Source organism: Trichechus manatus, unplaced genomic scaffold (assembly GCF_000243295.1).
Source record: "Trichechus manatus latirostris isolate Lorelei unplaced genomic scaffold, TriManLat1.0 scaffold00128, whole genome shotgun sequence".
Classification (NCBI taxonomy): domain Eukaryota; kingdom Metazoa; phylum Chordata; class Mammalia; order Sirenia; family Trichechidae; genus Trichechus; species Trichechus manatus.
The window spans coordinates 244,403-257,621 of record NW_004444064.1 but is presented as its reverse complement, the minus strand read 5'-3'; the positions used below and the strand labels follow the sequence as shown (position 1 = coordinate 257,621).

Here is a 13,219-nt window from a genome sequence, read left to right as displayed (position 1 = left end):
TCCCTCTCTGTGATAGCTCATTATCCATCCCTGGTGTAACATCAACTTTCAATGTCTCCTAAACACACTAGAGGACATGCAGTGATCAATCCGCCCACCTAGCTAGATGTCATGTACTAACCTATTTGTCCACTAGGGGGCTCATTCCTCTTTCTCTGGTTATTACTCCCTCCGCTGTTCTGTTTCTGCAACTACATTTTCAGTTGGAAAGCCCACACACAGGGAGCCCTGGTGGGGCTGGGTGTTGCTTTCCAGTTTTGCCCGATGCTTCTTCCTTGTTTTTTGGGTGCAGCTTATATCTGACCTGGTATTCAGGAGGCGCACAGAGAGACTTTCCTACATATCAGGAGGAACAGGCTCCACTGCAAGGAGCCTTCTGTAGCAATTTGCAGCAGTCTGGTAGCCCACACTTACCCGGTAGGGGAGGGCTGGCATGCTCTGAATAGACTCCCAGGGAGGTCTTCCTTGTTGCTATCAGAACTCCACTGGTAGTATGTGGGCTGTGAGTGCAGACTCCCCTCAAGGAGCCTGCTTTCTAGCACACAACAACCTCAGTCAGTAATCATCAGCACCAAGTCAATGGGGGTGGGGCAGACAGATCCGAACTGAACCTCAGAGAGATCTGTCCTGTTGATTTAGGAGGCCTGAGTCCTGGGGTGCCTGAGTCCTCAAATCTAACCTGGCATTCAGGAGGTGCACAGGGAGACTTTCGAGGTTAGATTTGAGGATCACAGATTTTATGCTGGGGTTACCCTGGTGTTGCTCAGATCCTGTGCAATTGCACCTTTAAAGTCCTGCAGGCAGGCAGAGTCCTGGCTGTGAAAACAGGCTCCACTGCAGGGGGCCTTCCGTAGCAATTTACAGCAGTCTGGCAGCAGACAGTTACCAGGTAGGGGAGGTGTTGTCATGCTCTGAATGGATCCCCAGGGAGGTCTGCTTTGCTGATTTTATAGCAGAAGCTTGGATTCCTGTCTCTTTGCAGAGGTTAGGGAAGCAGGCCCTTTAGCTGCGGTTACTTCCCCATTTCACAGCAGTTGGTGGCCCAGATGGCTGGGGGGAGGTACAGGGACTTGGGAGAAATATGTTCCTACTTATGCAACTCATTGACTCTTTGATTCTTGCCCATTCACAGTTCCCCACTGCCCTCTCTGCTCCCTGATTCAGAGTCCATCTAGGCTGAGCCCTGCTTTCTTGTTGTATTTGTTCATGCTGTCATCTTCTCAGAAGGCCAATTGGTCCATTTTAAAAGATGTCACTAATTCATCAGCCAAAGGAGAATGGTGGTCTCAGGGGAAATTTTCCTCAGACATTGACGAGGTTAGATTTGAGGATCACAGACTTTATGCTGGGGTTACCCTGGTGTTGCTAAGATCCTGCACAATTGCACCTTTAAAGAACATGGAAGAATCTGTGTGTGGGCCTGATGACCGTGGACTCAGGGCATGAGATGATGCCTGTAGCCAGAATTTTCCCAGGAGGACACGACCGAGACCAAAACCAAGCTGTCTTAGTCATGTAGTGCTGCTATAACAGAAATACCACAAGTGGATGGCTTTAACAAAGACAAGCTAATTTTCTCACAGCCTAGTAGGCTAGAAATCTAAATTCAGGGCATCAGCTCCAGGGGAAGGCTTTCTCTGTTGGCTCTGGAGGAAGGTCCTTGTCTTCAATCATCCCCTGAACTAGGAGCTTCTCCACACAGGAACCCCAGGTCCAAAGGACGTGCTGTGCTCCCGGCGCTGCTTTCTTGGTGGTTTGAGGTCCCCCTTCTCTGCTTACTTCCCTTTCATTTCATCTCTTGTAAGATAAACGTTGGTGCAGGCCACACCCCAGGGAAACTCCCTTTACATTGGCTCAGGGATGTGACCTTAGTAAGGGTGTTACAATTCCACCCTAACCCTCTTTAACATAAAATTATAGTCATAAAAAGGAGGACAACCACAGAATACTGGGAGTCATGGCTTACCCAAGATGACGTGAATTTTTGGGGGACACAATTCATGACACAAGCCAATTGCCATTGAGTTGACCCTGACGCATAGTGAACCCGTATACGTGTGAGAGTAGAACTGTACTCCATAGGGTTTTTAATGGCTAATTTTTTGGAAGTATATCTCCAGGCCTTTCTTCCAAGGCACCTCTGGGTGGACTCAAATCCCCAATCTTTCAGTCAGCAACTGAGCATGTTAACCATTTGCACCATCCAGGGACCCTAAGGGGGCTACAAAAAAACGAAAAGAACAAACCCATTGCCGTCGAGTCGATTCTGACTCATAGTGACCCTATAGGACAGAGTAGAACTGCCCCATAAGGTTTCCAGTGAGAGGCTGGTGGATTCGAACTGCCGACCTTTTGGTTAGCAGCTGTGCTCTTAACCACTGCACCACCAGGGCTGCACGAGGGCTACAGCATTGGTCACTTGACTGTGCCTCACGCTTGCCACTGAATATATTCTCGTTAAATGTTTCTCATTCCAGTTCGTTCTTGTCTTTTCACCCTGCCAGAGCCTCACAATTGGATGCTATTATTCTCACCTGAATGACTGTCTGTATCGGCTCCCTAACTGCTGGCACTGCCCACTCCTATTCATGGTCCCTCCTAAAACCCCAACATCATACCTCTGCTCAAAAATGTGTCAGGCTTCTCTATCCCCAGATTCTTCACTGGGCGAGGGAGACCTCGGCCACCATGCCCAGACATGCCTCCCTTGCTGGTATGGTTTCTCCTCCCTCCAGTGATACACCTTTGTTAAAAACAACCCCAGCTCCTCAATGGATTCTCGGCTTGGTTTCTACAGCACTGCTACGTCCTCTCCATCCTCCTGTTTTTCCTAAACTCTATCCTGTGTCAGTGGGGTACCTCACTGTTCTTCAGTCAGTGATAAAGGTTTTAGTTTGTATCTTCTGGTGGAAACAGGGAAACTCTTGATTTTTCAGATTTTATAACATTTGATCCAATACCACTTGGTAGAAAGTATTTCCTCCTCCTCTTTCAAATAGCAGACAAGAGTACAATATTACTCAAGCAAGATTACTCAAGCTTGTACGCAAAGGCTTGGAAAAGGAGAGATGTGTGAGTGAATGCAGTATTTCTGCTCACCAGGAAGCTTTTGCTTAACTGTGCTGTGGGACTCTCAATTCATGCTTTCATTTTCTTGTTGTACTTCCATTTTCTTTTTCTCTAAGTTTCTATATTTAAGATTTTTTTTTTCCCATTAAGACTTTGATAAAATCATGATAGGTTATCTCCCTTCTGGACACAGTGAGCAGTCTGGGCTGTGCACTTTGTAAGCCAAGATCACTAGCTTGGGAACTTCTTCTAAGGGGTGACTGCACTCATGTTATATAAGAGAGAGCAGACACCCTTTTGTTAGGGAGTCCCAGCGTCCCAGAGAAAAGATGACCCTATAACAGGCAGGACTCCTTACAATTATGTGAGCTCTGCACTGAATTCCAGAGACACCTATCCCTTCCCTCTCTTTCCTTTTCCAGGATATTAGGGGAGATGGCATTGGGGATGGCTACAATGAGTGACTCCTTTCTGATCTAGGTCAGGTGTCCGCGTCATCATTTCCAGTTCATATTATCAAAAGCACGCACATTTTTTTTGAACACAGGTGTCAGCTGAGTACCTTTAAATGTACTCCTAGGATAGTCTGCAACATTCATTTTGGGAACTGACTGCTATTGTTACGCAACACATTTCTGACACTTCCGTACATTGTCAGTTACAGGGAGAGAGAGAATAACAAGCTGAGATCGGCTCTTGCGAGAGAGGGAATTTGGTATGGAAGCAGTTAAAACACTATAGACAAGAGCAGAAAAGAGAGGTGCAATTCATGGGGGGTGTTGAGGACAGGAGGGATGGGTTAACTGCAAAAGGAGGTGAAAGGCATTTTTTGTATGGTAACAAGAGGGACTAGGCATTCACCTCACTGATGACCCTAGGGAGTTTGGGATTGACTGCGCTGGACCTTAAATATGTGTTTTCTGCCTTTTCCCAGGGCACACGGCTCTATTTTCCTCTCTCTGTCTGTCCTTTTTTGTCTACTGACCTATTCTTTTCCCTTTCCTTGTCTTTGCTCCGCATCAGAATACTATTTGCTACAGAAATGTCCTATGTATGCTTCACCCAGTTTTTGCCGTTAGTTACATCTTATGTAAGTACAATATCAAAACCAGAATATTGACACTGGTACAATGTGCATGCGTGTGTGTGCATTCTGTACTACTCTATTCTGTTCTACGACCACAATCAAGGTACAGAACTACTCTGTCTCCACAAAGATTTCCCTCCTGGTAACCCTTTCTAGTCACACCCAATCTCACTCCCTAATGTCCCTAGTTACTGATAACAGTTATTCTCTTCTCCGTCTCCATAATTTAGTGATTTCAAGAATGTTATGTAATTATTTTATAAATGGAATCAAACAATTTGTGACTTTTTGAGATTCACTTATTCCTTCAGCATAATGTCTTTCAGATTCATCCAAGTTGTTGCTCAGAAGTATTGCATGGTGTGGATGTACCAAGTTTGTTAAATCATTCATCTATTTAAGGACAATTTTATTATTTCCAGTTTTTGTCCTTCACACATAAATGTGCTGTAAGCATTCCTGTATGGGTATTTGTGTGAACGTACATTTTCTTTTCTCTGGGATAAATAGCCAAGAGTACAATATCTCGGTTGTATGATAGCTGAATATTTACTTTTTTAAGAAGCTGCTAAGCTGTTTGGCTGTTTCATTTGACATTCAGCAATGTACGAGTAATGCAGTTTCTCTGCATGCTTACCAGCATTTTGGTGTTGTCATTATTATTATTATTATTTTATTTATGTAGTGGTATCTCATTGTGATTTTAATTTGCATTTACCTGTCTTCTTTAGTGAAGTGTTTGTACATATCCTTTGGACATTTTCTAAGTGAATTATTATTATTTTTATTATTATTAGTCCTAAGTTTGTATTAGTTTTGAATTTTTTTTAGGGTATTTCACGAACAAGAACTATCATATATATCTGCTTCTTGTCATTATTCTGCTCAGACGTGGTGTTAATTCTCAGGAGAAGGTGAAGAGAGAGAAGAATATTGAGCAGAATCAATAAACTGGCCAAATTTTGTCTTCATCTTAATTAGAGCTTTGTATTTTAGATTCCTTTTGTAGCGTTAAGAGTTATGTGGTGTGCCACTTATGTGTGTGTGCCAGGTATCAATCCTGTTCTCTCAGCTCCAAACCCACGCTTGTATCAGGTTCTGAGTAAGACAGGGAATAGGGCTGTGCACGGCGTAACTTGCTGGTTCCTTATTACTCTTCACCCACAGAGGGCGATAAGGAAGAGTGCAGGTTGGTGGGCAAGATGGGGAAGATATGCTTGCTCTTCCCTGTTTGCTTCCTGTTCTTGTTAATATGACCCTAGCGGTATATTTTCACCACATCAGTGGCAGTTTATGATGTACCAGCAGTTGAATCAAAACTTCCAGCGTGTGGTGAGCAGAACCAGAGTATCTCATACGCTCAATGACATCGGCACAGCTCGCTCCCCAGAAGCAGGAGGTGGAAGAGTTTCTGTTCCCTGGGCCACTCATCTGAGCCATACATTTTAACAATTCCAATCTTTTCCTTGTACCCTCCAGCTCTAGGGGTCTGCTTTTGTTTTGTTTTTTTTTTTTTTTTTGCCTTTTTACTGCTTCAATAGATAGCTAACAATTCCTTTTAATAAATTCTTTCTTTCAAAATAACTAGATTGGTTTCAATTTCTTGACTGTACCCTGACTAAAACAATGTCACAACTATATTTAAGTTTAAGAGCAACTCCACGTGGTACATCAGATCGTTCTTCTGATTGGTCTACGTTTGTAAAAACACACTCTTTCACCCTTTGAATTAGTGTTGGTTATTGAGAGTCACCCAGGCATGAAGTGCCACAAGTTTAATGCTGTGAGAAACTGAACTGAACAGAAGCTGACTCACCCTTGAGTGTGAGCCCCTCAGTTCTCACTGGCCATTCGGTCTTTCCCAAATAGCCCCTTGAAAGTCCCCTTCACCAGGAAAGCTGGTAATAGGGAACCCAAGGTTGAGAAGGGACATTGTTGACATGTCATGGGGTTGTTAACCATTGTCATAAAACAATATGTGTACTAACTGTTTAATGAGAATCTATTTGTTCTGTAAAACTTCATCTAAAGTACAATAAAAAAAAAAAAGCCCCCTTCAAGTCCTTGTTTCACAAGATGTAGATGAGGGAGTTGAGAGTGGGGGTCACCACAGTATAGAAAAGAGTCAGGAATTTCCCTCCTTTCCGGGAAAATTGGCTCCGGGGCAGGATGTAGACTGTGGTGACATTGCAGTATAAGAGGAAGACAACTACCAGGTGGGAAGAGCAGGTGCAGAAGGCCTTGTTCCTTCCCTCTTGGGACTGGATGGCCAGCACTGCCTGGGCAATGTGGCTGCAGAAGACAAGGACAAGCAGTAGCGACACCATCATTAAGATGATCTTGATCACTATCTGGAGTTCTTTGATGCATGCGTCTCTGCAGACAAGGCGGATAAGTGCAGGTACTTCACAAAGTCATCCACCTGGTGGTGATGACAGAAGGGCAGGTTCATTGTTGTTGGGGACTATACCAAGCTGCCAAAAATCCCAAACCCCTAGACCTGGAGCACTAGCTTCTGACACAAGTTTGGATGCATAATGACTGCATAGTCCAGGGGCCGAAGGACACGACCACTAGCAGAATACACTCAGCAGTACCCAATTCCATGAAGATGTAAAGTTGAGCGCACATCCCAGGTAGCTATGGTCTTGTCTGGGCCCCAGAGGTTGACTAGCATCTGGGGAATGCAACTGGTGGTGAAGTAAAGGTCCAGGAAGGAGAGCTGGGTGAGGAAGAAGTACATGGGGGTGTGGAGATGAAGATCTAAGTGTGACAGGAGTATGATTGTGATGTTGCCACCAGGGTGACCATGTAAAAGATGAATACAGCCACAAAGAGTGTCATTTCCAACCTAGGGTTATTTGAGAGGCCCAGTAGAATGAAGCCATTTAGGGAGGTGTCATTGGCCATGTTCATCCAGCACTCTCCTGGGATTGGAAAGAGCAACACCTCAGGGAGTAGGCAGAGAGAAGTGATTTTTGATTTTTGATATTAGTAAAATCTCCTATTATAGCTTATTGTTTTCTCTTTCTGCTGGCATTTCTGTCATATCAGTCCCTTCTTGGATATTTTCACTTACTCATTTTTTCGTCAGACTTGGATCACTCTAACAAACTCCCAGAAGGTGAGAATGCGGTAGGTGAATGTTCAAAACACCTTTGCCACTATTTTGGCAATGGCCTTACTTAAGTCCTCTACTCTTTTAATTAGAATCAAGGCTACAGTTTAGTTCCTGCCCAAGTTACTTAAGGTTAAAATTTGCACTTTTCTAGCTCCATAAAAACACTGCTACTTCTGTGTTCAATCTGAAGTATGCCCACCTCTTTCCTAATGAATATCATTCTTCATCTAATGTTGGGTCACTAACTGACATTTTCATTGAGTGGTAAAAAGCCACAATAATTTCATGAATTGTTGCTGCAGTTTATCATATTAAATTGCTAGGCAGTGTTCTACTGGATGTTGTGACAGAAGTTGATAGCATCAGCCATTTAGCTGCTCTTTTCCTACATCTGGAAAAGCTTATGCCAGTTGATCTTCCCTAAGAAATTTTTGATTTAATAGGTATTCTTGTCCCATTTTCCCCCTAGCTCTGTGTAGTTGACTATGGTTTTCCTAATAATACATGTTCGTGACTCTCAAAACCTCTTATGTTAATGAAAATCAAAATTACATTAGAGAACTTTTCAAACTGCACATACAGCTGTGGCGACTTTGTTACTTCCTTTGATGTACTGTGACCCCGTGTGAGAATGTCAGCAGTATAAGGCCCTGTTACTCTCAATAATTTGTTTTTACTAATGGTGATGTGGAGCCCTTAAGCGTTCGGCTGCTAATCCAAAGGACAGCAGTTTGAAACCACCAGCTGCTCCTTGGGAGCCCTCTGGGGAAGTTCTACTCTGTCCTATAGGGTCACTATGAGTTGGAACTGACTCAAAGACAATGAGTTTGGTTTTGGGTTTAATGGTGATGTGTGAGTGATCTGGATTAAAAAAGAATAATCACAGCAACCCTATAGGACAGAGTAGAATTGCCCCATAGGGTTTTCAAGGAGCAGCTCGTGGATTTGAACTGCTGACCTTTTGGTTTGCAGCCGTAGCTCTTAACAACTGCACCACCAGGGCTCCCAAAAAAAAAAAAAAAAAGAATAAAGGGTCACTATTTTGTTCACTGCAAATCTTCCCTCTGTTATAAGCACTGGGTAGATCAATGGGTTGGCCTCTGGACCTACACCTTCTCAAAACCCTGAGACACTGGGTTTGTGGCTTCCCACAAAGCTGATCCCTATACTAGCCATTTCCATCTTCTATCTGTTAATTTGGTTAAGTCTTGATGGTTCATGGAAAACATTAGTCAAGGCCTGTCTTAAAGGAAGCAGTAGTCAGAAGTGGTGGGGAAGAATCATGAGTTCAGGTAAATTCTTAGTAAGGGCACATTAAAGAAACAGTAGTGTAGCAACAAAGTGGTGTAAATTGAGGTTAGGACAATGTTTCTTGTAGACTTCGTGCAGATTGCCCATGGAAGGGGGCAAGAAGTATTCTTTGTTGGACATTACGGATGTTATGCTATACAGCAACAGCATAGGGGACATAATGAAGTTGAGAATGCCCTCCTCCTGCCCTCTGCTGTCATCTACACAAAGTCCATTCCCAAACTTTCTTTTATGCTGTTGACAGTGCTCCCTGAATTCTTCCTTTCCACTCCTCAGTCACACTGCAGTCCAGGTCCAGCACCCATCATACTGGGATGCTTCAGTATCCCCTCTAGAAAACGTCCATTTTTCATCCCTCTTTTTGGTCAGAATCTTCCTTTATAGGCTGTATTCCCATAATGTAAATTTAAAATAATTAGTTGAACAATCATAACTGGGTTCCCCATCTTTCACCAACAAAATTCAATGATCGCCAGTTAGTCCCTAGCTTGCGACCTCTCCTCCAGGCACAGACTCTGCTGACATCAATCTCTACAAACATGTCCACCTGCAAGTGCTCCCACTGGAATGATGGTCCTCCCCTACCCCAATCGCCGCCTCGTATCAGCGTTCCATTCCACCTTCTGGCTACTCTGATCACCATGTCATCATGGTGTCTGCTGCCTCTGAGGGCTTACAGAAATTAGTTTCATATCCGTTACTTGGGTAAAGGAAAATGCAATTTTGCCTGCTGCCTAACCATTCAGTATATTTAAATCTCTCTCCCAAGCCATATTGTAAATAATTGAATTGTTAACAGTGTGCGAGTTTTTGTATCACCCAACCATACCTGCCACCCTTTTTGTTATTAATATTTAACAATTAAAAAAAATGCATCTTCTCTTACTGTTTTATTCATCTACTTTCTTACTTCATTTTTTCATTGTTATGTGAGATTATCTGTGTTATTAATTCTCTTACAAATGTTTACTCTAGACAATGACACGCTGTTGCAAATCCCTTACATCAGAAACTTCTAGCAAATAAGAACTTGCTGTGGTCATTCACTGCAGATATGGATTTCTCAGGCTTCTGAAAATGCAGAGACCCTTAACAATGAATAGTGGAAATACACAGGCTGCTCTTCATTCCTTTGAGCAGAAAGGATGTCAATCACTTGCATGAGAATTTCAGTTAAGTGAGACAGGCATCTCACTTCATGCATTTCAGCATACCCCAAAGTGACTTACAATCTTAGTGCAATGGAGTCCAAAAGAAATGTGTTTATGATACATTCTATTTGACGCCCTTGGGTGGGCAGGTTCCTGAGTATCTTTAGTTAACCCTGCTTTATGGCAGCTCCTGCTGGCTCAGTGTATGTTTCTAAAGAACCATCCATGTGAAGTGTTTTTTTCCATCATATTCCAATGTGAAGATGAAATATTCTTACCACTCACAATTCCCACTCTACAAAGTCATGGGAACACTTTTTCCCACATCCCCTGAGCATTTAGTTTGGTCTTAGCTTGTGGTTTTTGAGTCTTTAACTCATTATTGTTTCCTTTTTTCTCTGGCTTCTGGGAAGTGTGAGATCTGTGTTATGGCCCACGGCCCTTGTTCTTTAATCGTAAAATTCTCACTCCTGGCTTCTCACAATGCGAGATCTTCCCAGTATTTCTAGTTTTGCTCAAATCTTACCTCTTCAGAGAGGTCTTCTCTGACCACTTAGCTGAAGTGGGCTCCACCAGATATTGCCAAATAAATTTACTTCTTAACCCTTATTATAATTTGTTTTTGCCTTTTAAAATGTTTACTTGCTTCTTGTCAAAAGAAAACTTGATAAGTAAATTATTTTCTCTTTTGTGTAGCCTCACTGCCTTGCACATATTTAGTACAGTGTAGTCTCTTAGCAAACATTCTGTGAACAAATGAACAATTGAATTAGGGACTCATTTAGAACATTAACCTAAAAATTTAGAGATGTACCTGTAAATATCCCTATCTACAATAATAATAGATCTACGATATTGAAATTTATTGTCATCTTGATTATTTTCTACTCCATTTTTTCTAGGTCCTATCTTGCCTCTATTTTTTATTCTGACTCCAAAATGTTTTTATATGTATATATATATATATATACACATATTTAATATATATATATTAAAATTTCCATGCTATAATGCATATTGGCTGAAAAGTAATTTTCATTTTTCAGTAGTTGACCTTTGCTTTTGTACATACTGGCATATATTTTCTTTTACAGTCTCCCAAGCTTAGCACAGGGTACTTGATGAGTGTCATAGATTGAGTTGTCCCCCCAAAATATCTGTCAACTTGGCCAGGTCATGATTCCCAGTATTGTATGATGGTCTACCACTTTGTCATCTGATGTGATTCCCTATGTGTTATAAATCCTATCACTATGATGTAGTGGGATGGATTAGTGCCAGTTATATTGATGAAAACTACAAGATCAGATAGTGTCTTAAGCCAATCTCTTTTGAGATATAAAAGAGAGAAGTGAGCAGAGAGACTTGGGGACCTCATACCACCAAGAAAGTAGTGCCGGGAGCAGAGCACATCCTTTGGACCTGACGTTCCTGTGCTGAGATGTTCCCAGACCAAGGGAAGACTGATAACAAGGACCTTCCTCCAGAGCCAACAGAGAGAGAAAGCCTTTCCCTGGAGATGGTACCCTGAATTTAGACTTCTAGCCTCCTGGACTGTGAGAGAAAAAACTTCTTGTCAAAGCCATCCACTTGTGGTATTTCTGTTATAGCAGCACTGATGACCAAGATGATGAGGTTGTCACTCATCCCTTCCACCAGAAAATGGGGCACTCATCCTCTCAAGCCTTGGATTTTCAAACCCAGAGAGATGGGGAAGGAGGTGAGTGCTTCTTATCATCTCAACTCTCCTGGTCTTTCTTCCATCCCAGGGTTTTTGGCCCATAGTATATTAAAGTGGCTGCAGAATCTTTCTCAATTCTCCATAAAGTGGTATTTTTATTCCTTTTTCTTTTGATTCTGGGTTATCGTCTGCCATGAATTAACTACTACAATGTGGGGAACGTGACATTTAGCCTTTAAGAAAACTGTCAGCTTCCCTTTACTTCCATCAAATATTCTTCTTGTGATGCTGAGGCAGCCCTGGCAAACAAGTGAAGGGACCCGACCCTGGAAGATAGACCCACATGGAGAGAGAGGCCCCATGGAGTGCCCAGGCCAGGTGCAGGCTGAGCGCGTCTAGGGATCAACATCTGCAGTTACCACATGGAGCTGAAGAATCACTTAGTCAAGCCCTGCCTACATCCTTGACTCACAAAAATCATGACCAAATTCTCCATTTATGTGTTTAAAAATAGCTTTCAAGGTTAAGATTGGCTCCTTCAACCACTGAAGCAATGGATGGTTAACCTCAGTGGGGAGAGCTATAGGAACATCGGGAATAACTGGGCATGAAAAAATGCATGGCAAAATATTTTAGGGCATTATCTGACATCATGTGTTTTCTTAAGATTTAGTCTTGATATTTTATCTTCTTTATAGATGCTTTTCTACTTAGGATTATATTCTCTTTTTTTCATGGAAATAACCTGGTAAGCTATTGCGGTGCAATGGATCGCTTTTCTGTGGACTTTCTTGTCATGGTTTTGTAACTTCCACCCAAGTGATTGGGTGAGACTGTGCAAATAAAGTAATTGTGGCCCACCTAGGGGATTGGTCTGTTTTGCCATACTGCTAGGCTTAAAAGAGAACCAATTCCAGAGCAAGGAGAAGATCTCACCACCAGCAAGGAAGAAGGGCCAAGAGTAGAGTGCATCCTTTGGATCCAGGATCCCTGTGCTGAGAAGTTCCTGGAACCAGGAGACTGAGAGAGAGTGAGCTGTAGCATTGAAGATGGCAAGAATGGGTGGCACAGAAACAGCAGCACGAAAGACTGGCAGGAGAGAGTGCAGTGGGCTTCCTGGCCCATGGAGCCAAAACTCTGAGTGCCCTTGGGCAGGAGGCTTGCTGGCGGAGTAGGGTGCCTTTGGGCACTTGGTGGAGCTAGCTTTGCTGGCCCACTGAGCTAGAGCTGAGGGCCTTCATGCCAAGGCTTACTGGAGAGGTGGGTTGCCTTAGGTCACTTATTGGCAGAGCTAAAAGAGCTTTGTAACACTTGCCTGATCAGGGCAGAAGCCGAGGGGCCAGAGAAAGTCATGCCTGCTGGCACAGCTGGGAAGAGGTTGTCCTGATGGAAGACCTATATCCTGAGCATTCCTGAACCTGAATTGTAGCCTGTTATTTCCCTATAGGGTTGCTATGAGCCTGAATTGACTAAATGGCAACGAGTATTTTACTTCCCTAATAAACCTCATAACCGTGAGTATCGTCTGTGAGTTCTGTGTGGCCATTTCAATGAATTATCAAAACCAGCAGAGAAGTAGAGAGTGCCATGGAAGGACAATTGGTGTCAGAAACGGTAAAGATGGTGGAGAGAGGAGGCATGCCTGAACTCTGCCTCATAGGAATTAGTCTTGGGCTGTTGATCTTGATTCTCCTTCCCACTCGTGAAGTTAGAGGAGATCAGACGACACCCCTGCCACATCAGTTTTACAGCTATCAACTGTGATATTTTTTCCAAAAGTAGAAAGACTGTTTAGAGCC

At 43.0% G+C, this 13,219-nt stretch overlaps 1 pseudogene; it reads right to left on the bottom strand.

The window, feature by feature from the left end:
• Nucleotides 1-5,989: 5,989 nt before the first annotated feature.
• Nucleotides 5,990-7,072, bottom strand: LOC101357660 (olfactory receptor 2H2-like; annotated as a pseudogene).
• Nucleotides 7,073-13,219: the final 6,147 nt, after the last annotated feature.